The sequence below is a fragment of the Rhipicephalus sanguineus genome, chromosome 4 (assembly GCF_013339695.2).
Source record: "Rhipicephalus sanguineus isolate Rsan-2018 chromosome 4, BIME_Rsan_1.4, whole genome shotgun sequence".
Taxonomy (NCBI): Eukaryota; Metazoa; Arthropoda; class Arachnida; order Ixodida; family Ixodidae; genus Rhipicephalus; species Rhipicephalus sanguineus.
Genome location: NC_051179.1, coordinates 71349658 through 71372319, shown reverse-complemented (window position 1 = coordinate 71372319; position 22662 = coordinate 71349658). Strand labels below are relative to the sequence as shown.

The 22662-nt window shown below is 48.3% G+C and overlaps 6 non-coding genes across 6 annotated transcripts; all 6 read left to right on the top strand.

The window, feature by feature from the left end:
- Window positions 1-21953: 21953 nt before the first annotated feature.
- On the top strand, window positions 21954-22025 carry Trnae-uuc (transfer RNA glutamic acid (anticodon UUC)). Its single transcript has one exon. It is a non-coding gene; the product is annotated as a tRNA-Glu (tRNA).
- Window positions 22026-22030: 5 nt separating this feature from the next.
- Window positions 22031-22102, top strand: Trnaq-cug (transfer RNA glutamine (anticodon CUG)). Its single transcript has one exon. It is a non-coding gene; the product is annotated as a tRNA-Gln (tRNA).
- Window positions 22103-22199: 97 nt separating this feature from the next.
- Trnae-uuc (transfer RNA glutamic acid (anticodon UUC)) lies at window positions 22200-22271 on the top strand. Its single transcript has one exon. It is a non-coding gene; the product is annotated as a tRNA-Glu (tRNA).
- A 5-nt stretch (window positions 22272-22276) lies between these two features.
- On the top strand, window positions 22277-22348 carry Trnaq-cug (transfer RNA glutamine (anticodon CUG)). Its single transcript has one exon. It is a non-coding gene; the product is annotated as a tRNA-Gln (tRNA).
- Window positions 22349-22444: 96 nt separating this feature from the next.
- Trnae-uuc (transfer RNA glutamic acid (anticodon UUC)) lies at window positions 22445-22516 on the top strand. Its single transcript has one exon. It is a non-coding gene; the product is annotated as a tRNA-Glu (tRNA).
- Window positions 22517-22522: 6 nt separating this feature from the next.
- On the top strand, window positions 22523-22594 carry Trnaq-cug (transfer RNA glutamine (anticodon CUG)). The gene has a single exon. It is a non-coding gene; the product is annotated as a tRNA-Gln (tRNA).
- Window positions 22595-22662: the final 68 nt, after the last annotated feature.

Genomic DNA, 22662 nt, shown 5'->3' with positions numbered 1-22662 from the left:
TTTCTTAGATTGCAACCGACTTTAGTCTCAGGGACACAACTACAAGCACGAAAACCTAACGGGAAAAAATGGGCTTTGTCCTGTACCAACCTTTCGTTTTTTTTTTGTTATGGTTTCGTGCTAGTCACTAGGTCACAAAAATTCGTCAGCATACCAACTAGCCCAACTGTTAATTGCTCCGCTAATTGCAGGCTTACGGTTACTCAAAGAGAGCGATCTCCGAAGCCATAACATACCTGGCTTGGAATCCTGATAGAAAAAATGGAACGTGCGCATCGTGGTTTGCGTGGCTTCGCAGGACCCGTGGTCGGCATGCTCACAAAGTATGTGCCGCTGATGGCGTTGTCCTTCGCTGGAAGCATCGTGACAGCGGTGAGCGCGATAGGCTGCGCCTTCGCCGGGGACATGACGGCCATCTTCCTACTGCTGGGAATCTGCAGCGGTAAGCGCCTCATGCCAATATATGCGCGTATACACAAAACGAGAAAGCCTAATTACTATACTGTACGTTCGTCGGTTAGACAAATGCGTAAAACCAACAAACGCGGCGCCAATGCATTTGTTATTCTTGTAACCTAAGTATATTTCTCTGTGTGTGTGCGTGCGTGCGTGCGTGCGTGTGTGTGTGTGTGCGTGCGTGCGTGGTGTGTGTGTGTGTGTGTGTGTGTGTGTGTGTGTGTGTGTGTGTGTGTGTGTGTGTGTGTGTGTGTGTGTGTGTGTGTGTGTGTGTGTGTGTGTGTGTGTGTGTGTGTGTGTGTGTGTGTGTGTGTGTGTGTGTGTGTGTGTGTGTTCAATGCAATTCAATGAAATTAAGGAGACTATATCAAAGTAGGCTGGATGACCTGAGTGAGCCAGCCGATTGCCTCTGTGAATACAGACATAGTCCCGCTCATGTTCTTGGCAATGTTCTCCGACGGTGGGCTTACCTTCCATCCGGCTCATGACGTCAGTCTAGGGTGCCGGCCATGGGTGCAGCCTTTCGTGTGCATCTGACTTTTGGGTCATGACATTGCCGCTGCCTGCTGAAGTAATACCCGACAATATATATAATAGGCACCTATAGTTGCCTCTACTTTATGTTATTGTTATTGTTCCGTTTGTTTATCATATGTGTTACACTGGTATAGTCGCAGCCTTACTTGCGGCCAAAGTTCCCTGTTTTCTTCCACGTTTAATAAAGAAAGAGAGAAGCAGTCAGCCAACATTTTCGATCTAGGGTGTAACGCCCGATAACAAGAGAGGCGTTGGCTCATGACATAGGCCGTTGTTGTGGGCCCCCCTCCTGATCAACTTTTACCACTGCTTCGTTACACGAACATGCTTGCGTTTACTTCATCTAAATACCTCTGCGAATCGGACCCAGAATGCTACAGCCGATGAGGCACAAGTCGCAGGTGATGCATGAATGCATGTTCCTGAAAGCTGAACTGCCGAAATTGCCGGTGTAACGTTATTTCAGGAGCTCGCTCGCTCTTGGTTTTTCAGGTATCGGCAACGGCATTGTGATGCCTACTAGCGACGTGATCATCGGCAAGTACTTCAAGAAATATCGGGGCTCGGGCAACGGCATCTACTACACAGGCGGCACCCTGGCGGCTTTCGCTTTCCCACCGATCCTACACCTCCTGCTGCAGGTAAGACCACATTCGATAGGTGCGACTGATTTCTTCTGGAACGGTATAACCTTTCTTTCCTGAAGACACGCTGCATGTGCATGATAAGCCGCGAACGGACGTCGTTGATTATATTGTAACGTACTTAGTCGAATTTTTCAAGAGCCCAAGGACAGGTGCGTGGATGCTTTGGTGACGGCTCACTCGTTTGACGCAAGAGAATCTTTTTAAAGAGTGCGACTACATGCTTCAAAGGCACGTGAATATACTTGGAATCACCATTCCTGCGAATCTGCATACACAGAAACGGTAACCGCGAACGCAAGCAAGAACGAACAACTGCGACTGGTGACTTGCGAATATTTTAAAGAGTAACATTAAGAGAGACGAAGATGGCAGTAAGAAGACAGTGTAAGTAAGATGTAGTGCCAGCATATACAATTTTACTTTCGACACATGGACGCCACCATCTTGGGCTCGTAAACGAATATCTTCTTGTTAATCTATAACATCACGGCATACAAAAATAAGGGCCCGTTTTCACAAAAAATGTCTAACGCTAAGAATTTTCGTAAGAGAAAATTTCGGCCAATGACGATAAGGGACATATCGTTAGTGAAGCCGGCTGGCCAATGAAAAACACACTTACGAAATAGGGGTTTTGTGAGTTCAGTTCAAGGTCATTAAACGTCGCATGCACCAAGTCAGTTGTTTTCGTACGTATAATTGTTAAAGGTACAAAACGGCGAAGTTATCAACCCAACATGGTCGCACCGTAGCCCATCCACAAAATTGTGTATAGCTGATGATGCGCTTGAGAAGGGTCTCTCTGAGCAGGTCACGTAGGCGTAGAGCAGGTAAACGGAGGTCGTAATATAAATAGGTGCCAAAAGACGGGAATTCAGCGCGGTCGCTTACAGTTACTCCAAGCTTAGGTGACGTGATCGGATTGTAATTAAGTTAGTGGTTGCGCGATGCGGTCGACTGCATGGGTCGACAATAACGATAATTATGGGCTGCACCTTATTTTCGACGGGAATAGCTGCCGTGCCCTCGTGAGTGATTGTTTCCGTCGTTGAAGTCCATTGTCGCTCGATTATCACGTACTAAATTGAGTCCGCCCATTACTCTTCCTGATTCTTCAATATGCATGTATACATACACCCCGTTTCCTGTATGTGTCTTCTACATTTCGCCCTCGCTAACTACCATGTAAGTGATTTCACCGTGCTTTACGTTATGTGGTAACATTTCGCCTGCATCTGCGTATGTTTAGCTGCTTTGGAATAATAGTAGTTCTGAGCAGTTTGGGATAACATCTTCAATGCTCCCTCTCCTGCGGTACTTCCCCCTTCAGTGGCGGTGGCTACGTTTGTGTACGCAACTTGTTTATGCTAGTTGTGTAAACTAGTGGCCAAAAGAGAGCAAGATACATTGATCATTAGGAGAATTGAACCTTCTGCAAAGTCAATATGCCTCGACTTAACCTCAGTGTGATGTGGATGACTGTAGCCGATCACTTCAGTGAAGGCACTACAATGTTCGACCGGTCGTTCGACGTGCCGCATTCCAGAACCAACGTCAAAAGTATTACTTTTCTTTTATCGAAATGAATGCAACCTAAAACTAATTGCGCACACATTTGGAGCCTATGGTCTCATTCTTTTAATGTCAAAATAGAAGATGACTGACTGCAGAATAATTAAATATTTAAGGGTGATTCCACGTAAGATCGAACAAACGATGGCTGGTCGACCTCTCAAATTTATTTGAAAATTTTATATATAATTGCCTGATGAGTGGAAAGAAGAGATCCGCAATTTGTTTTGCCGCCAAAAATTTTTTCGAACCACAGGAAATCAATAATGACGAAGAGGTGGAGTGGAGCGCTCATCCGCTCTGCTGTTTTGGCCAACTTTCGTTATGAACTGCACAAAATATATTAAAGTTAGGTAGCTGAAATTTATTTACCTAAATATATGCATGTTTTTGCTTCTGCTCAGGTATTTTTAGTTTTTATGTATAGTGTAGATGTTTTTATAAAAAAACCTCAAAAATGGCCCAATCGGCAAAATTTTCTTTACTTTGAAGGTCTTTATCTCAAAAAAGCCTTGTAGCAGAGCGACAAAAATTCTGCATTACGTTCTTCGCATGCTTATCTACCAAACCGCCAAATCTTGTATTTATATAACTTTTCAGTAAAGAGATATGATCGGGCTAACTTCAAGAAAACACCGAACAATGAAAACTTCTGACGACAATTAAAAAAAAACCCCATTTTTTAAATTTCTTAAACTTTGTCCACTTATTCTCCTCCACATCAGCTTTCACAATCGTTAAAAACATGTTGCATAATGTCGTTGCACTAATAGTTACGGCCCCTCCAATGAGACCCTTTGGCAAGGATGGGCAATTCCGACTTCTTGCCCAGCAAGTGTATAAAATGCAGGCAGGATTGAATTTCTTTTTATTAAAAGGTCAGCAGGTACCTAAAAAGGTGTCGTCGGCACTGAAGACGTAAATTTTGAAATTATTTGGTCACTGCAGCGGCCACGAGCTCGGAGCTACCGAGTAGGCGCGCGCGCACCCGAGATGCTCGTTGTAAGAGACGGCGCAGTGAGAGCTCGTTCTCGCGCCCTCAGACCGATTGAGTTCGAAACAGCAACACCTCTCGGGTGACTTGAACGCACGTGCACTGGAGCTTCGCTATTCTATCCGCCCTCTGCTCGCATCTCAGCTAGGCGCTGATAACGCGGCGGAGATGGAAGCAAGATGAAAACTCTATAAGGGAGCTATGAGCGCTCGCTTCACGCACGCTGCTGCCACAGAAACTGCGCTGCGCCAGTTGCGATCAGTGGAAAGCATGAACGTGGCGCTCCAGTGTCAAAGCAAAATATGAATTGTCAAAGGAAAGAAAAGCAAAACTATTGGTAACCGGATGCGCTTGTCTATATTAGATGTCGGCAGCAGACGGCGTGAACTGGCCGCGCGTTCGGTGCGCTGTTCACACTTCATTCGGCGCGTATAGTTCTTGTGCTTTGCTCTTACTCTACTCCTCCTGTGCGTCTCATGACGAGAAAGTATAGCTCTGAAGAGTCTATTGTGGAGACTACCTTTCGAAGCACAAGAAGCTTAAAGGAGTACTGACACGAATTTAAAAAAAATTCGGATTGTTGCTCTGAATAAAAATACTGGTGTCGAGAAACCTAAAACGACTATTGTCGTGCCTGGGGATGCATCCTATATATTTTAATTAGCGCCACCTTAAAAAGACACTTTCGGTTTCGATATCGAGGGGGTGGCTTCTCAGTGTCGTTTCATAGCAGTGTGACGTCACGGAGATACAGAAATTCACGACGTACTAGCGGGAAATCCGTCATCTGCTCGTGGTGCAATAGACAACGATGAGTGAATTGTCGTCCAGTGACCCTGACAGTGATTTCTACGATTTAGGCTGCATGCAGGACGCAGAACTCGCGAACTCGGAGGAACTGTCTTGACTTGTCGGGATAATGTCCTTGCAGTGTGGCTGGCTTGCATATGCTCAGCGACGAAAACTTCAAAGTCAAATTAAAATATTTTATACGTGTTCTCCGACTCCAGTGTGTGGACAGCGTGGACACTGCATACCAACGAAGCAAAAAATGTCCCTTTTGCGATGTCTCAAAATCGTGTCAGTACTCCTTAGAAGCCAAAATTTCGCAGAGTTACCGACCTAGACATAAATGCTTTGAAGGAACGTTTAACGCCCGAAAGATCAGTGACTCTCAGTGAGACGGACTACTTGTGCTACGCGTGCTTTTGCTACCACTGCAATGAAAGATCTTCACGGAACGCACAGTTTAACGATGACATTCTTATGCCCCCTGAAAATGATATCGACGCAATTAACCAGATCACTGCGACTACCGGTGCACGTGCGTCCAAGTCACCCGAGAGGTGTTGCTGTTTCGAACTCAATCGGTCTGAGGACGCGAAAACGAGCTCTCACTGCGCCGTCTCTTACAACGAGCATCTCGGGTGCGCGCGCGCCTGGTCGATAGCCCCGCGCTCGTGGCCGCTGCAGTGACCAAATATTTTCAAAATTAACGTCTTCAGTGCCGGCGACACCTTTTTAGGTACCTGCTGGCCTTTTAATAAAAAGAAATTCAATCCTTTTTCAAAATTGGCTAGCGCGAAAATCGACAAGGACTGAGAAGGAACACTGATGTACAGGACAGGCGCTAGTGTTCATCAGTGTTCCTTCTTAGTCCTTGTCGATTTTCGCGCTAGCCAATTTTGAAGATTATGAACCAAGTAGCCCAACAACGTATACTATTAAAAATTCAATCCTGCCTGCATTTTATACACTTTCTGGGTAAGAAGTCGGAATTGCCCATCCTTGCCAAAGGGTCTCATTGGAGGGGCCGTAACTATTAGTGCAACGACATTATGCAACATGTTTTTAACGATTGTGAAAGCTGATGTGGAGGAGAATAAGTGGACAAAGTTTAAGAAATTTAAAAAATGGGGTTTTTTTTTAATTGTCGTCAGAAGTTTTCATTGTTCGGTGTTTTCTTGAAGTTAGCCCGATCATATCTCTTTACTGAAAAGTTATATAAATACAAGATTTGGCGGTTTGGTAGATAAGCATGCGAAGAACGTAATGCAGAATTTTTGTCGCTCTGCTACAAGGCTTTTTTGAGATAAAGACCTTCAAAGTAAAGAAAATTTTGCCGATTGGGCCATTTTTGAGGTTTTTTTATAAAAACATCTACACTACACATAAAAACTAAAAAAACCTGAGCAGAAGCAAAAACATGCATATATTTAGGTAAATAAATTTCAGCTACCTAACTTTAATATATTTTGTGCAGTTCATAACGAAAATTGGCCAAAACAGCAGAGCAGATGAGCGCTCCACTCCACCTCTTCGTCATTATTGATTTCCTGTGGTTCGAAAAAATTTTTGGCGGCAAAACAAATTGCGGATCTCTTCTTTCCACTCATCAGGCAATAATATATAAAATTTTCAAATAAATTTGAGAGGTCGACCAGCCATCGTTTGTTCGATCTTACGTGGAATCACCCTTAATTACATCCTAATTACAATTAATTACTGAAACTCACACAAAACAGCACACTACTTCATTTTCTTTCTGGGAATGTTATATTGAGTGCATTGGAATTATGGTATGTGAATTTGGCACATTCGCAAACAGTGTATCATAATTCGCGCCTGAAGGGGTTAATGGAGCCTGTGAGATGGTGTGCATTGATTAAATACATAAAAAACACTAATTACGAGTGGGGGAATTCATCCTGTAGTGAACATTAATAGGCAGCCGATAACTACGGTGAAATGTACGAGAGAGCTATGACACGGTGCCCACATCACGTTGCCTATTTCTCGTTTCTTTTTTTTCACTCTCCCTTTCCGCACTTGGCGTTGAAAGCAATATGCATGTTGTCCTCCGAAAGTTCCCGCATAAAAGCAGGAGCTCGCTGTCTCTCTCACCCCAAGGATGAATTGTCATAGCACCAATGACAACAGCCCTGACGAGAAGTCGCGTGGCAAAAGTTAAAGAAAAAAAAGTAGTTTCGACCAACGTGTTACTTCCTTCTCACCTGACCAAGGTTACTGCGTGCATCACGGGCGAAGCCAAGGGGGGGGGGGGGGGGGGGGAGGGTTCAACCCCCCCCCCCCCAAAAAAATATTTCAATTTTGCTTGCGTATATATACACGCACACATACATACGCACGCACGAACATACATAAAGTACGGTTGAACACCCCCCCCCCCCCGGAAAATATTTCTGGCTACGCCCCTGCTGTGAATCAACTAATCGTTATTGCATGGCTAAGTCCCACCTCCAGTTAGCAACAACCCTCTCCCTCGGCGTCGTCCTCCACCCTCTTCTACAGATGTAACACGATTAATACTTTGACGAAAATTCATCTGACCATGAAAATCGGTGAACGAAAACGCCGCACTCATGTCAAACGTTTCGGAACCCGTACGGCTGGGTTGCTAGGTCACGCCAAGTGACGTAGTATGATTAATCAAGGTGACACTTATTAACGTGAAGGTCTGGACTAGTTGGTACTCCACTGCACGAGATTGGACAAGATTGCTCCATTGCACAGCGCGAAAAATATATGAAGCATGAAGCGAGGGGACACAGGCAAGCGCTGTGTGTCCCGTCGCTTCGTCCTGCGTCTGTTTTTCGTGCTGTCAATATGATGTGCAATCAAGGCGATCAATCCAGGAGCCCATCTAAGGCCCCTAAACGCATCTAACTTTTCACCTTGAATTTGGAAATCCCAACTAGAATGAGCCAATGGGCCCCTCTGAGCTCGATCGTCCAAAAAGTCCCTCTTTTATTAAGACGCGAACAAACAGCGCTATACACGGGGCGGTGAAAGAACGAAATACAAGGGCGCTGAGTTCAAAGCTGTTTGTTCCCGTCTAAATCATGTACCAATCAGCCACACAATCATCTCAGTTAGGCGCACTCCTGCTGTCTTCTATATATGCCTCCATATAGAGTCGCTCCCATATCTGTGCGCAGGAATACGGCTTCACGGGCGCCTTCCTGATAACGGGCGGTCTTATGCTCAACGCCCTGTCAGTGTGTATCATATTCAAGGCACCTCCCTGGGAGGCATCGAAATCCACGAGCGCCAAGATCTCACCTGCGGCAGCTAACAAATGCACCGACGAACAGCAACGGTGCGGATCAGGAGCGATTCTGGAGCGCAAGGTACAAGGTATGCCAATTGGAACATATTTTGTGCAGAGCGAAGGAAAAAGTGAAATTGGCAAGTTGGAATGGCATTCGTAACGTGCCAAGGCAGCGACGGGACACGTACTACGCTGAACGCGAATAAAGCGCGCTAACCGTTCAAGGACGAGAATTCGAGATGGACCTATGCCTAGTTCTGCGCGTTTTATTCTCTTACAGCATCATGAATCAACTCGCCCAGCAGCTAGTCTTAATGGACACGGACGGGAAGACAAGCCACAATCCCTTTCACAATATGTAAGGACACGTGTAGCTTTCTTTAGTTGAAATAGCCTACATAGTTTCTGTTTTCCTTTATTGTTAGCAGAAAAACATTGCTTGTGTCGCTTTTTTTCTCGTTCATATGTTCCTTTGGGGTGCGGTTACACACGACTAATAGCTTTCTTCGGCCTTTTCTCCCACTCCCATGGTGGTGCGACTCTTTATCACCGATGTAAAAAGCGCGCACGCAAGATGGAGCTGTGGAGGTCACCGAATGCCAACTATTACACGGTTGCCGCCTTGAACATCATGAGCGGATGTCATTAGTCTTTGCCTTCCGTATTTGCACCGCTCGCATTTTTCACTGTGCAAACCTCACCAACTCGTATCTGCTGAACAGCTTTCAGCTGCGTCGGTGCACGATCACCAAAGGAGGCGGCAGAAGGGACAGCCATTAGAGCTGGGCTGTTCGGTCTAAATCCTCTTTATTGCAGACAATAACTGTAAGGAAGGGCTGTCCTGACCTGTTGATCGCTGGGAATGTGACGTGGTGAAGCCTACAGCACGAAAGCGGACCATTGACGAAAGCGAACCGAAACCAGCGCTTTCCGCAGTTCTTCCTCTCCATCCCTGCTTTCGCGCTGTTCAGTTCACCATGAAATACCAACTACTGATTCATGATGTTGAATAGCGCACGTGACAAGGAACGGTTGAAAAGAATGTCATGTTGAACATCATGATTTCGAACATCATTATTCAGAATTAACTTGCCCAACTTCCACATCAACGAAATATCACCTAGCCGGTCCTACACCACGCTCCATAATTTTGATGTATGCGGCACAACTTCTGCGACCGCCTGAATGGCACGCTGAGTACATCTAAAACATGGTCAATCCTCCGAGCATTACTCAACCCAACACATACGAGAACTCACACTAATAGCACCATCCGTACTATTCTTCACAAAGAACAGATGGATGACGACAACCTCCTGCGAACGCTGCAACAGCGATACATATCTAAGGTGCTCGGCCCGAGTACAAAGACTGTCCACACAAGGAAGAAACGGACCTGGATGCAGACATCACAGAGGCAGAAGTGAGGGCAGCCCTGCTAGGCATAAGACGAAACACGACACCGGGAGCAGACGGCATTCATTACGCACTACTACGCAACCTCGATGATAAGGCCATCCATCAACTCACTGACTTCTACAATAAACATTGGAAAGACGGAACACTTCCTCAGGAATGGCGGCACGCCGATATCACATTAATTCCAAAACCTGGCAAACCTTTGTCCCTTCAAAATCTGAGACCCATATCCCTGACATCGTGCGTCGGAAAACTCTTCGAACACATTGTTCTACTGCGCCTGCAAGATTACCTCGAGGCGACCAACTTCTTTCCTACCACCCTATTCGGTTACCGCGCTAATTTGTCGACACAGGACGTACTGCTACAACTTAAGGAAGATGTCGTGGATGGCCCAAGTGTGGCTCAAACTAGAGCAATTTCGGCCTTGGACCTTAAGGGGGCATTTGATAATGTCTCACATGACCTCATTTTAAACAACCTTGCCTCCTCCCGATGTGGCAAACGCACCTACGATTATGTACGAGCGTTTTTATCTGACCGCACGGCAACCATTGGCCTTACGGAACTTCGGTCGGGCACTATAAGGCTTTCCGGCAGAGGCACTCCGCAAGGTTCAGTTTTATCACCTACCCTGTTCAACGTGGCCATGGCAAAACTACTACCACTCCTAGACAAAATTCCAAATGTGCAGCACGCGCTCTACGCCGATGACGTCACAATCTGGGTAAGCAAAGGGTCAGACGGCGCCATTCAAGACGCACTGCAGGACGCTGTCAATGTGGTTCAAGGGTATGCCTTAGCCGGAGGACTCACTTGCGCAGCTGAGAAGTCGGAACTACTGCTGGTGTTTAAACGCCGGAAAAAAACCAACATATCACCAGACGTTATCGTGCATCTGAATGGAAACCTTATTCCAAGGGTAGATAGACTCCGCATATTAGGACTTCATATACAACACAACGGCAAGGCCACATATACCCTCCAACTACTGCGCAAACAAATCGCCCAAGTGACTCATATGATTAAGCGCATTACCAACCACCGACATGGACTTCTCAAAAAAGATACTCTCCGACTGGTGCAAGCCCTCATCATAAGCAGATTGACCTACCACCTCCCCTACCACAACCTTACTCAAACCGAGACAAGCCGGATGGACGCCCTTCTCCGCACGGCACTAAAGGCTGCTCTGGGACTGCCCAATCACGCGTCCACGCAGCTCCTTCTACGACTTGGGGTTCACAACACCATACGTGAACTAATTGAAGCACATTTTAACAGCCAAATTGAACGTCTGCAGCGGACAAAACAGGGTTGTCTCATTCTCTCTCGGTTGGGATACAGCGTGCCAAACAAACCGCAACAAGAGCCCAAACCTCTTTCACTTGATATCAGGAGGAAAATTCAAGTAGCCCCCATACCCCGCAATGTGCACCCTGATCGACATAAAGGCCGGAGACGAGCAAGAGTAAAAGCTCTAATGCGAATCGTAGGTGACGGCACATCTAACGCACCAGTCCTTTACACTGATGTGGCCCGATATCCACAAAAACGGGCCATGTGTCTGGTCGTAGTGGACAACACCGATTCTGTAACTGTATCGGCTACGCTTAAAACCCTGGACAGCGGCACGGCAGAGGAGGCTGCTATCGCCCTGGCTATTATACACGCTTCACAATTACCAGCACCGGACGAACCAATTACCGTGGTTACCGATTCACAAACTGCCTGTCGGAACATAGCGAAAGGAATGGTCACACCCTACACACACCGTATCCTGACATCAATACACCCCACTTTGTTACAAAGGGTGCGTATCGTCTGGACACCTGGACACGCCTCTCTCCATGGCAATGAACGCGCTAATCCGGTAGCTCGAGAGCTCACAAACCGGGCGCCATCGGAAGAGCTGTCCAACCCAGACGATGCACCAACAGCACCACTCAACTACACTGAAACGCTACAACACTACCGACAAAGCCGCATGTACTTCCCACCACCACACAAATCACTCAACCGAGAAGACGCTGTTGCCTGGCGGCAGCTTCAGACTAATTCATTCCCCTGCCTTTACATCCTTCATCTCTTCCACCCCACACAATATCCCTCATACTGTCCCTATTGTGGAGCGTAGCCCACGGTGTATCACTGCACCTGGGAATGTCCACAACCACCGGGCTGCCGCCCTATTCCTTCACCCTCACAATCCTCTTGGGAGACTGCGCTGACCAGCTCAGAGCCGCAGGAGCAGCGTCGGCTGATCCAGCGGGCACGTTGTGTGGCGCGAGCCAATGGGGCCCTGAACTAAGGGCTCCACCCGACGAGGATAATCCTTGAGGCCTTCACAAATAAAAGTTTTCTCTCTCTCTCTCACGTAAAGGGTACGGAGCATGTATGTGCTGTTTTCGCGCGTGCAGAAAGGGCTGTGTAGGCATGCAGACTGACGTATGCAGCACCAGCTGATCGTTATATAAATGTGTTTGTTTGCTTGTTTTTTTTTTTTATTACAGTGTCAACGATTAATGGCACCTACAAGGCCTTCGTGGCAGGCGGCACGTCCGCCGGCGCCGAACCTAACAGCCCAAACGACAAGGATGTCCGATCGAAACAGCCACTCAAGATCACGTCAATATCGCGAAGTAGCGAGGATTTCGCTTCTTACGCAAACGGATCTTCACCCGAAATTCCAGCGGACATCACAAAAGTGTCCACCCACGCAATTTCCAACGGACGGGCTCCGACTGCCACCAACGGCGCGATGACCACGAACAAGGTTCCTCCATGTCCTAAACCAGTACAGTTCCAGGGCATTTGCTTCCGTTTCCTCAAGAGAAAACGGAGCGGCAACGGCGACGCGTCTTCGTACTCGCGCATGGACGGTGTCTACATCATTCAAAACGCAGCGGCCAGCAGTATTGGCACAGAGATTACCACAGGCAATGGTGCCGTCGCAAAGCCGTGGACATTGCCCGAACCGGAAGTCCTCGTCGCCAACGGAAGTACGGAAGCCGTTGCCGTCGATCCCGTGGTCGAAAGCCTCCGCCATCACTCGTTGGCCGGAAGAGAGACTCGGGTAGCCAGCGGCGGTGGGGACGCGGGCACATCGCACTGGAGCTTCCTTCATGCGCCAGTCTTCTACATGGTGACAGTGACGAGCGCCATAGCGGTCTGCACACAGCTCGTGCTCATGATTCTGGTCGACCTCGCGGTCGACAAGGGCTTCACGCGCCGCGACGGCGCGTTGTTGCTCTCGGTGACGGCCATCGGCGACGCGTGTGCACGGCTCGTGACCGGTGCCCTGTCGGACCGCTCCTTCTGCGACCGCCGCGTTCTGCTGAGTGCCAGCGCGGGGCTCGCAGGTGCGCTGTGCGCCTCGCTGCCCACGATGCGGCCCGACCTCTACGTGGTGACGGCACTCATGAGCGCCCTGCTCGGCTGGACCAACGGCAGCGTGGTTGTGCTGTTCGGTCCCGTGCTCGCCGACCAGCTGGGAGTGGAGAACCTGGGACTTTCGACGGGCGTCGTCCGGTTCGTCATGGGCGTCGCCTACCTGGCGTGCCCCAAGATCACCGGTGAGCGTGCGAGGGCTTACGATGTCACCTTTTGCTCAAGCGGGATCCAAAGCGGGAGCCCAACCGTAGGCGCATGGGGAAACGGGGTTGGGGGGGGGGGGAGCCTTCCCTCCTTTGCCACCTAAAGCGCTATTCACACTGGGGACGAATCCTCGGGGGTTAAAGGCGGAGCCTAGTGACGTCAGCTCGCGAGGAGAATTCGCCACAAATATCCCCCGCTCACACGAACGTGGCGAACGGAGGGGGAGACCAGTGTTACCAGACTACTCTTGTGGCTTCTACCACCCGTTTCACCAGCTGCTGACGACGAGCTGCAGATGATCCCACCCACTGCCGTTCTCTGCAGGAGCAAGTGCAAAAATGTGGCCAAACAAGAGCCCAAAATTCCGCTGTATCCGCCGCCGCCGGGGCATCGTCTTTCCTGTCGGGGGAAATGTTCCTGTGTCCTCCGAGGAGGCGCGGAGGGTTCGCGCCCACTCACTAATCCGTGACGTCTCTATCACGTAATCCGCAATCCCCCCGTGTCCCCCGCGTATTTAATACCATAGGTCGGCAAACTCACTCATGAGTCGACTCCCTCAGACTCAGATCGAGCCGTGAGTCTGAGTCTGAGTGACTCCTTGTGAGTAATATTTCGGTGAATCTGAGTCCGAGTGAGTCCGGTTGAGGAAAATTTCGGTGAGTCTGAGTCAAAGTGAGCCCTAAGCGCAAAATATATTTCTTGAGTGAGTCTGAGCGAGCTCCGAACTTTTTGGCCGACCTATGGTTCTATCTACGCAACTTCACCATTACTATCAGCCTTACAGTGGCGTAGCCAAGGGGGGGGTTGGGGGGGTTCAAACCCCCCCCGAAATTTTTCAGTTTTGCTTGCGTATATATACGCGCACACATACAAACGCACGCACGAACATACATAAACTATAGTTGAACCCCCCCCCGAAAAAAATTTCTGGCTACGCCCCTGCAGCCTTAAGTGGGCTTACGTTTATATTCCCATCGACTCTCCTCAAAGCGCTAGTGTTAATGAGCCAGCTCAATATTTATTGATCAGAGGCATGAGTTACGGAGGAAGGCAGGTGCCATGACCCCCCCCCCCCCGCAATCTGTTTCACAGAAAGCTCTTGTTAGAGGTATCTCGTGTGAGCCATCTCTCAATAAAAATGTCCTTACTAGATTGCAACCACTGATAACTGATATTTGAAGGTACGAGATCAAAAGGCACCAAATAGAGCACCAATTATAATCTTAGAGCATTGACACCATGGTCGAAAAAGCTAATTCTATGCTAACGGACTCATGAGTCGACTCACTCAGACTCAGATAGGGCTGTGAGTCTGAGTCTAAGTGAGTCCGAGTGAGTAATATTTTGGTGAGTTTGAGTCAGAGTGAGTCTGGCTGGGAAAATTTTCAGTGAATCTGAGTCCGAATGAGTCCGGTTGACAAAAATTTTCGTGAGTCTGTGGCCGAGTGAGCTCTAAAGGCAAAATATATTTCATGAGTGAATCTGAGGGCGCTTCACATTTTTTGCCGACCTATGTTTAATACACGAGGGAGAAATACGCGGGGGACACGGGGGGATTGCGGATTACGTGAAAGCGACGTCACGGATTAGTGAGTGGGGTCGAACTCTCCGCACCTCCTCGGAGGACACAGGAACATTTCCCCCGACAGGAAAAACGATGCCCCGACGGTGGGGGATATAGCGGAATTTAAGGCTCTTGTTTGGCCACATTGTTGCACTTGCTCCTGCAGAGAGCGGCAGCTGGTGTCCAGTCTGCAGCTCGTCGTCAGCAGCTGGTGAAACGGGTGGTACAAGCCACCAGAGTAGCCTGGTAACACTGATATCCTCCTCCGTTCGCCCGTTCGCCTCATCCGTGTGAGTGGGGGACATTTGTGGGGAATTCTCCTCGCGAGCTGACGTCACTAGGCACCGCCTTTATCCGCCGAGGATTTGTCCCCCGTGTGAATACCGCTTAAGAGGGGCGCAAGGTCTGCCCCACACTTTTACTCAGTAGGAACTGTCGCGTCTTTGTTTAAAGAGCAGGGTTGTGGGCACGCAGGTTTTTGATGATAGTGGCTGTTGTAAGCCCCTGATGTTGCATTCCGAGAACTGTTTGCTTCCCATCTTTACTCCCGGAAATCCAGGGACCAAGGGCAGGCCATTGTGCTTTAGTTTCTTTTTTTTTTTCATTCATTGTGTAGTGAAGAGTACGAGACGACGACGCAACTGGCATGCCCACGGCGTCGAAAGTTGGAGGAACCAGGCGACAATGGCGAGCGACGTGGCCGGCGAGGCCACAGGAGAAACAGATGGGCCGATTGTCCGGGGTTCCTCCAACTTTCGACGCCGGCGACGCTCCCTGTCACCTATGCGTCGCCGACCTGCTGCGCAAGAGGGAAACTGATCGCTGCAGTTCCGGAGGCAAGAACTGCATGCGAAGCGAACTGCCCAAGGCCTCCGTCTTTTTCGCCGCAAAACGTTATCGACGTCAATGTTGAAGGGACCACGGCCCAAGCGCTAATTGATACCGGGGCCGCCGTTTCCGTAATCTGCGAGAGCCTCTGCCGCCTGTTAAAAAAAGTGACCACGTCGCTCTCAGGACTCATGCTCCGCACTGCGAACTCGCAGTTCATAGCACCTTCAGCCGTGTGCACCGCGCGCGTTAATATTCAAGGCGAACTTAACGTCATTGAGTTTTTCGTCCTGCCGTTCGTCACGTACGCGTACAACACCGCAACGCACGCGACCACCGGTTTCTCACCTTTCTTTCTTTTATACGGACGCGACCCGTCCTGCACGCTGGACACTATGCTTCCCTTTACGCCGGACTCGTCTGAATATACTGCGATTTCTGACGTTGCCAGATACGCCGAAGATTGCAGACAATTAGCCCGTTCGCTGACCACCGAGGACCAAGGCCACCAAAAGCTACGGCACGACACCGACCGACCTCTCTCTACTTTCACGACTGGTGACCTCGTTTGGCTCTGGATCCCATCGAGCACTCCTGGCCTTTCCTCGAAATTGCGTGCCCGATATCAGGGGCCCTACCGCATTCTTTCTCGCACGTCTCCTGTCAATTATGAGGTTGAGCCTCTGACAGCATCCCACGATTTACGTCGTCGTGGTCGAGAAATCGTCCATGTCAGCCGCCTGAAGCCCTATTACGACCCCGCTATACTGACAACGCCTTAGGTCGCCAGGATGGCTCCGCTATTCACCAGGGGCCAATGTAGTGAAGAGTACGAGACGACGACGAAGCAGCCAAGAAAGCAAGCTACATCGTGAGTGGTAGCCACGCGACCCGAGCTTGCGCTTGCTTGGATTTTGGACCCTCGACGTTCCTCGACGTTCCTCATCGTTCCTTCACGTTTGTACGTGAATAAACCACGTGACATTTGTTAAACCGGTTGTCTTCTGGACTCCACCAACGAGGAGGAATGGAAACGCTGCGACGAAGCTTTGTAACCCTAGGGTAACCCTGCGTACGCCTATGAGTGGTGGTGGTAGTGGTTTGAAGAGGGAAAGGCGCCTAATTTCTGCAGCCCGGTCGGGAGCACGGCACAGCGCCTATGCCTATGAGTCCAATCAATACACATTATGAGTCCAACCAATACACATGGGCTCCTTGTGTGTGTACGTACAGGGAGAGGAGGCACATGTGTGCGTGTGTTGCTGATCACCAGGCACGGAGAGGGGGTGGGAGTTTACGTTCCCATCGCCGTTAGCTGACCGTTTTCTCCTTTTGGTACCTACGGGACTTCCTCACAAGTTTCAAAACGCGTCGGTTTCTTCGGCGTCCTTTGTGGCTGTAACCATTACACTCGATTAGGGGTGTGCGAATATAAAATTTTTCGAATACGAATCGAATACGAATATCCACCTTCGAATATCGAATCGAATATCGAATATCAAAGGAAAAAATGCCTCCACAGTAACAATATTTTATTTAACATGTAGCTATTTAAAAAAAAAAAACATTAACAGTCTGAATGGCAACACAACACACACTGCTATCTCCAGAACACAATGTCCAGGCTAGCACAATGCACATCACAACACAATCAAATATCACGGCACAATGAAAGTAATGACTAGATGTTATCATGAAGAAATATGAGTTGCTTCACATGATCAGGCAGCAGGCGCTCCCTTCTAACAGAGACAACCCCCCTGCCACTGAAAAAGGCACGCTCGCTTGGAACAGAAGTGGCTGGTATAGGGAGGTACATGCGGCAAAGCTTTGCCAGAATGGGATATCTGAAGGTGCCTACAGTCCGCCACCAGTCACATGGGTCACTGTCTTTCTTCAGAAGTGGTCCCGCATAGTGAACGAGTGGTAGTGCGGCACGTTACGACCGCATAATATTGAAAATGTATGGTTACATGATCGCCAACAGCGCTGCACGTCGGAGATGCACCAGCAATAAATCATACGTATTGGGGCGCTCGTCGCAGGCAGATATCGTGCCTCCGTGTACTTACGATGTTTATCGCTCCTCTCGGCAACGTATTCCAGGCCGGGCCTTATTTTCTCCACCCTATTTTGTACGGGGTCATGGTCCTAGTAAAGCCCGTAAAGAGGCTTTCTGACCCAAGCCCTCAGCATCTCGAATGATGGAATGTTGAAATCAATAAACATTTCTAGATTTTCAGCATATACAGCAGTGGCGAAAAAAATGCTAGTACAAGTGACCGATGACCGGAGCAGTGAAATCGCGACTACCAAATTTGAAATGTTGACTTCGGGTTGAGCTGCTTTCTGCTAGTCATCCCCGCTTTAACATATCAGAAATATTATGAAACTGGGCTAATCGACAACCTATTTGTCATGGCAGCTTTAAAAATATCTTCATGGAAAAGGGTTACATGCTAATAATTCGTGTCATTTAGACGTTATGCCACGTGGCAACCAAACAGAAACAAAATATTGTTTGTTTGCCTTTCACATTTATTTGTTTAACTGTATTTATACGTACATGCATGGACACCGTATTTACTCAAATGTAATGCGAGTTTTTTGCCAGATTTCTGCTACCTGAAGTCGACCCTCGCGTTACAATCGAATAACGAAATAACAATTTTATTTTCTTCTTGGACGCAATGAAAAGTCGCCCCTCGCGTTACAATCGCGGTCGCGTTACAATCTACTAAATATGCGGTACCTATTACAGTTGAATTATGACACGAAGGCAAGCAGGGGGCTGTTTTTTTTATGCATGGGTGTCGGCCTTATGTATCCTATTCGTTTTATATTTTCTTGAGATAGGTTGAGGTGATTCAGTTATATTTAATTTGTTATCAAGTGCTCCTTTTAAGAGTGGACCGTATGATACATCACTCACTAGACTGGATCATTGTACAATTTTTCATCGCACGTTTTTTTGTTTGTTTGTTTTTTCTTCCTTTTTTCTTTCAGGTTACTTCAAGGACAAAATCGGGTCGTACGATGGATTGCTTTACATGGTCAGCATTGGCTCCTTCTTCGTGTGCTTCATGTGGGCTACAGAATTTATTTATAGATACATCAAGAGACGTCGGGCGAACAGTGCATCCTGACGTAGCTGGGGCGTAGCCAGGGGGGCGGGGGGGTTCAAACCACCCCCGAAATTTTTCGATTTTGCTTGCCTATATATACACGGACACATACAAACACACGTACAAACATACATAAAGTATGGTTGCACCCCCCCCCCCCCCGAAAAAAATTTCTGGCTACGCCCCTGTGACGTAGTGTGTATCACGCGCATACATGCTTGCTGTGATAATAGCATGGACATTTGCTGAACTCGTGGCATTAGTTGTGCAGACAGTGGACTGTATATACGTGCCATCAGTGTCTTGAACTTTCTTGAGTCCAAGACAAGGTGCCAGTGTACCTCCAGGTATTTTTTATACAAGTATGTACATAATAAAAATGAGAGTTAGAGCACTTTACTTCAGTTATTCACCAGATTCGTGTACGCAATTTCTTGTTTTCTGACCTACAATATGCGGGTGTACAGTCTTTGCATTTCAAACAGTTGTCTATGGGTAGTTGTCTGGTATTGCAAACACCTGTTCATAAAGTCAAGTTTTGTAAAATATAAACACATTTCAATATCAACAAGCTGGGTTTGGGACAGGACGAATAAAACGAAGAGGCCGGGATAACACAAATGTCAGGCACTTTAATTAAAAGCAAGCCTACAGACATGTAATGCGCAAAGCCGAGTACCCAAAGGACCCCTAAACAACCTCTGAAAACACAAAGAACGAACCCGCGTTAAGGCCCGACCCCACGTACGCGTTGCAGCGCGTCAACGCGTGACTTTTTGACGCGGCATCGCGCCCTCTCCCTATGGGGAGAGAGGGAGCGCAGCTTCGCTTAGCCGCGCGCCCTCTCTCCCCATAGGGAGAGGGCACGGCGCTGCGTCAAAAAGTCACGCGTTGACGCGCTGCAACGCGTACGTGTGGTCGGGCCTCTAGTCTCCCTTGGCGTTTGCCGTCTACTCGGCGTATATTCGTGACGCCACCAGTCTGTTCACGTGACGTCATGATGAAATAAGTTCTCGATTGGTCCATATGCGAGGGATATCAGTTGTGAATGGTCGCCTACTCTGCTTTGCCACGCAGTCGCACGCCCGTGCCGCCTTGTCTCGCATGACTATGGTGCGCGATCAAGTGACTTCACTTCGTTTTGTGCGTTTTCGACTGCGCAAGCGCAGACAACAGCGTGTAGTCGAAAAGCGCGAAATCCTGATAGGCCCAACTCTTAATGCTGACATTTTCCACGTGTTTTACGAAGAAGTAAACGGTGAGGAGGAGATAGCGCCTGTAAGAAGGGTAGTGAATGCGAGAAAGAAACCACTCTCTCGTCTTTAAACCCGGAGTGGTTCAGGGCCCCTTTAAAGGAATCCTCGCCAAACTCCATTGAATATTTTAGTTATACGCTGGAATTACAGGGCGCCGTCTAGGCAGCGGTCTACCGAAGTTTTTTTTGAAATCGGTTCGTTATTAGAGGAATCGAGCGGACTTCGCTTATAGACTCATCAAATGACGTCGGGCGAACACTGAACTTCACGAAGAAGTTGCCACCACGATGCGACTTTCGCTGGCTTACAGCAAGCGTTCGCTATCGGCGTTCCTTGCCTTCTCTCATACGAGTACCCATACAGGATATGTACATAGTGCTTGTGATTATTTTTCTCTTTTAGCGGCAGAGCTAGAGTGCACTAGACACACTAGCAGAGCCGTCTAAGCTCGGCAAACCACCGATTCTCCTCGACAAGAAACTATCATCATCGTGAACAGCATGCGCCTATAGCGCGTGCAACGCAATAACTCGGCCGGCGCGCGCTCTCTTTGTGCTCTTCGTATTCTATAGCTGCCTCGCTCCCCGCACACGTGCGCGCCTGGCGCGCGCTCTCCCGCTGCGCCAGACAAATCCTCTCTATGCATCTATTTATTTTTTTATTTAGCAATTGCCTCACAGGCCTCAGAGGAGGCGTAGGGTGAGGGGGGGGGGGGCATACAGTTACATACGCATACGTTCCTCTATAATACATAATACATATGCATACGCTCATTCAAAAAAGAATATCTCCAAAAAGTCAAGAAAATTCTAAATACCAGGTCTCTCTATGTCTATGTCTTTCAGTCTTTTTATCTTTTTATGTCTATATTCCCATCATTTCTCTGTTTTTCGCTTCCTCTTTCGTTCTTTCTCTTTCTTTTTCATGTGTTCGTTTTCGTTTGACACTCGCACCTGCTGTACACGGCAGTGGGGCTTGCCCACTTCCTGTGGCGCGAACCCACCTGAGGAGTTTTGCACGACGGAGCACATGTTACCTATAGCTTAAACAGCTTCACATGTAAAGAGAAAGGAGCGCGTGCCGGCCCATGATGTTTATAATTTTTTTACGACGGAGCACAATTTACTGATAGCTTAAACATTTCTATGCTCATATTTGTTGTTGCACGGCCGCTCGATCTCCCTCCTTTGGTGGGAGATCGAGCGGCCGTGGTTGTTGTTGCCTCGAAAAATTGGCTCATATCCACAAAGGGTTTGACCACACTGTAGGGAATATAACGAAAATGCATGAACAAAGAAGTAAATGAAGCAGTATACTAAGCACTACCTAACAATCAATAACAAAGAGGAAGGACGAAACCTGGTGGAAACGAATCATTTATGACCCCCCCCCCCCCGTCCTCCCCCCTCCTCCTCTTTTTTTCTCTCTCCTATTTTGCTTCGCCGCTCACTTAGAAGTCATGGTTCCAAGCCTGGTTTAAAAGGCGGCCGCCACAATAAAACACAAGCTTGTAGATGTCGATTGATATTTATCGGACTTAACCGCGGCACTGTAGCCTCCCGCATTACAGCGCGAAATCAAAACAGACAATAAGGACACAGGACTACCACTTGTCCGCATTCATTTCGCGTTTTTTTTTTCGTTTTTTTTTTGTAACTGTGATTACGTACCATTTCGCATTCATGCGCTTTCAAAAGGTCCCAATTTAAAGTGGTACAATTTTTACAGCTTGTATAAACACACACGCACACATAAAAATGTTGAGTAGAAAACCCCCCAAATAAAAGGACGTAGCCAGCCTTACATTCGGGGTTAATTTCATTCCGCTTTAAACGTGGGGCACGCATTTAGAAACCGGTTTCAGCGCTCGCTCCCCCACCCCCATCTCCGGCGTGGTCTAGTGGCTAGGATATCTGGCTTTCACCCAGAAGGCCCGGGTTCGATTCCCGGCGTCGGAACGTTCGGTCTCATGGTGTAATGGTTAGCACTCTGGACTCTGAATCCAGCGATCCGAGTTCAAATCTCGGTGAGACCTAATTTTTTTTTTCCCTGTGGATTCGAAACCTGGCAGCATCGCCACGTGGGGCACGCATTTAAAAAACGGTTTCTGCGCTCGCTCCCCTACATCCATCTCCGGCGTGGTCTAGTGGCTAGGATATCTGGCTTTCACCCAGAAGGCCCGGGTTCGATTCCCGGCGTCGGAACGTTGGGTCTCATGGTGTAATGGTTAGCACTCTGGACTCTGAATCCAGCGATCCGAGTTCAAATCTCGGTGAGACCTAATTTTTTTTTCCCTGTGGATTCGAAACCTGGCAGCATCGCCACGTGGGGCACGCATTTAAAAACCGGTTTCTGCGCTCGCTCCCCTACATCCATCTCCGGCGTGGTCTAGTGGCTAGGATATCTGGCTTTCACCCAGAAGGCCCGGGTTCGATTCCCGGCGTCGGAACGGTTCGGTCTCATGGTGTAATGGTTAGCACTCTGGACTCTGAATCCAGCGATCAGAGTTCAAATCTCGGTGAGACCTAAATTTTTTTTTTCCCTGTGGATTCGAAACCTGGCAGCATCGCCACGTGGGGCACGCATTTAAAAACC